At 36.6% G+C, this 2,642-nt stretch overlaps 1 pseudogene; it reads left to right on the top strand.

Annotated features, from left to right (window-relative positions):
- The first annotated feature begins 1,544 nt into the window (after positions 1-1,544).
- Positions 1,545-2,337, top strand: LOC120859592 (annotated as a pseudogene).
- The last annotated feature ends 305 nt before the right edge of the window (positions 2,338-2,642 follow it).

Raw genomic sequence — 2,642 nt, 5'->3', positions numbered from 1 at the left:
ATATTGAAAAGTAGAGACATTACTTTGTCAACAAAGGTCCATCTAGTCAAGGCTATGGTTTTTCCAGTGGTCATGTTTGGATGTGAAAGTTGGACTGTGAAGAAAGGTGAGCGCCGAAGAATTGATGCTTTTGAACTATGGTGTTGGAGAAGATTCTTGAGAGTCCCTTGGACTGTAAGGAGATCCAACCAGTCCATTCTAAAGGAGATCAGTCCTGGGTGTTCTTTGGAAGGACTGATGCTAAAGCTGAAACTCCAATACTTTGGCCACCTCATGCGAAGAGCTGACTTATCTGAAAAGACTCTGATGCTGGGAGGGATTGGGGGCAGGAGGAGAAGGGGACAACAGAGGATGAGATGGCTGGATGGCATCACCGGCTCAATGGACAAGAGTTTCGGTGAACTCTGGGAGTTGGTGATAGACAGGGAGGCCTGGCGTGGTGCAATTCATGGGTCGCAAAGAGTCAGACATGACTGAGCAACTGAACTGAACTGAACTGATTCTAACAAAACTTACAAGAAAACTTGAAAAAAATCAAGCTGATCCCAAAGACCTTAACTTCACCTCTCAAAAAGACAAATATTTAAAGGAATATCAAACTATCCAGCATCCAACAACATAAAATTTAAAATGTCTGATATCCAGTTTAAAACTACTAGCACACAAAGAAACAAAAAAAGATGACCCATAAGCAGCAGAAAAATCAATAAACAGCAACAGAAATGACACAGATGATTAAAGTAGTAGCCAAAGAAATGAAAAAATTATTTTAAAATATTGTCTATATATTTAAGAAGACAAAAGAAAGCAAAGGAGTGAAAATGAGAAATATAAAAGATAAAAAAGAAACAAACTTAATTTCTAGAAATAAATAGTAACTGAAATGAAAAGTATACTGAATTTAAGAAACTGCAAAAAATTAATGGCATAAAATGACATATATAAGGAGGAAAAAGACTCAAGAAAATTTAATGGAGCATCACAGAGCCATCAGACAATATTAACCATCTTACTGTATGAGTAATTGGTGCCAAAACAGGATGGGAGAAGGAAAATATAATGGTCCAAACTTCTAAATTAAATGAAAACTATAAACCCATAGAAACCTAAAAAGAAGAAATAAGAATAACACAACAAAGTGTATCACAATCAAATTGCTGAAAGGCAGAGATTAAAGGAAAATCTTAAAAGTAGACAGAGTAAAAAGACACATAAGGCAGAGTAGACTTTTTGTCAGAAACAATGCAAACCAGCAAAAGACAAGTCAACACAGATTACCAAAATGAAATACAAAGAGAAGAAAAAAAAAAGAACAACAACAAAAAAAGAACACAAAAGCTAAGAGCAGAGGAACACTCTAAAACGGTATATTATACACAAAACTAGAATCCTAGAAGGCCAAAAAAAGAACAAGAGGGCTGAAGACTAATGGCTGACAGTATTCCAAAATTAGTGACAGACATCAAACAACAAACCAAGGCCTAGATCCAACAAACTCAGATAGCACTAAATAGGATAAATAGCCCTTTTGGCTCTCTAAGCAGCACCACCGTGGTCAATAAGCATAAGTGCCCTACAAAAGGAGGCAAAAAGGCAGCCATGAAGAAAGCAGTTGACCCATTTGCTAAGAAAGACTAGTATGATCTGAAAGCACCAGCTAAGTTCAATATAAGACATACTGGGAAAACACTGGTCGTGAGAACTCAAGGCACCAAAATCTCATCTGATGGCCTCCAGGGTTGTGTTTTTGAAGTGACTCTTGCTGATCTGCAAAATGATCGCATCTAGAAAATTCAAGCTAATTATTGTGGATGTTCAGGGCAAAAACTGCCTGACTAATTTCCATGGCATGGATCTTACCTGTGACAAAATGTGCTCCATAGTTAAAAAATGGCAGACCATGATTGAAGCTCACATTAATGTCAAGACTACCAATGGTTACTTGATTCATCTATTCTGTGAGTTTTACACAGAAAATCACAACAACCGGACTCAGAAGACTTCCTAGGCCCAGCACCAGCAGGTGCACCAGATCCACAAGAAGATGATGGAAATCATTACCCAAGAGGTGCAGACAAGTGACTTGGAAAAGGTGGTCAATAAATTGATTCCAGACACCACTGGAAAAGACATAGAAAAGGTATGCCAATCTCTTTATGTGTTCTGTGATGTCTTCATTAGAAAAGTAAAAATCCTAAAGAAGTTCAAGTTTAAATTGGGAAAACTCATGGAGCTAATGGTGAAATTAGTAGTTTTGGAAAAGCTACTGGGGATGAGACAGGTGCTAAAGTTGAATGAGCTGATGGATAAGAGGCAGCAGTTCAAGAATCTATTTAAAATGCAGACTTTTAATGGTGACAAACAAAAAATCTTATCTGTGATTTAAAAACAGGATAAATAACAATAATCAAAAATGCACACACACATACCTAGGCATATCAAGGTCAAAATGCTAAAAACCAAAGACAAAGAGAAAATCTAAAAAGCACTTAGGGAAAACAAAAGATACACTGCTTATAGAGGAGTAATAAGAATTACACGTGTATACCCGTGGTGGATTCATGTTGATGTATGGCAAAACCAATTCAATATTGTAAAGTAATTAGCCTCCAAGTAAAATAAATGAATTTAAATTTTTTTAA

Source organism: Oryx dammah, unplaced genomic scaffold (genome assembly GCF_014754425.2).
Source record: "Oryx dammah isolate SB20612 unplaced genomic scaffold, SCBI_Odam_1.1 HiC_scaffold_1787, whole genome shotgun sequence".
NCBI classification, from domain to species: domain Eukaryota; kingdom Metazoa; phylum Chordata; class Mammalia; order Artiodactyla; family Bovidae; genus Oryx; species Oryx dammah.
The sequence above is the reverse complement of the archived record's forward strand: the minus strand, read 5'-3'. Positions and strand labels throughout refer to the sequence as shown.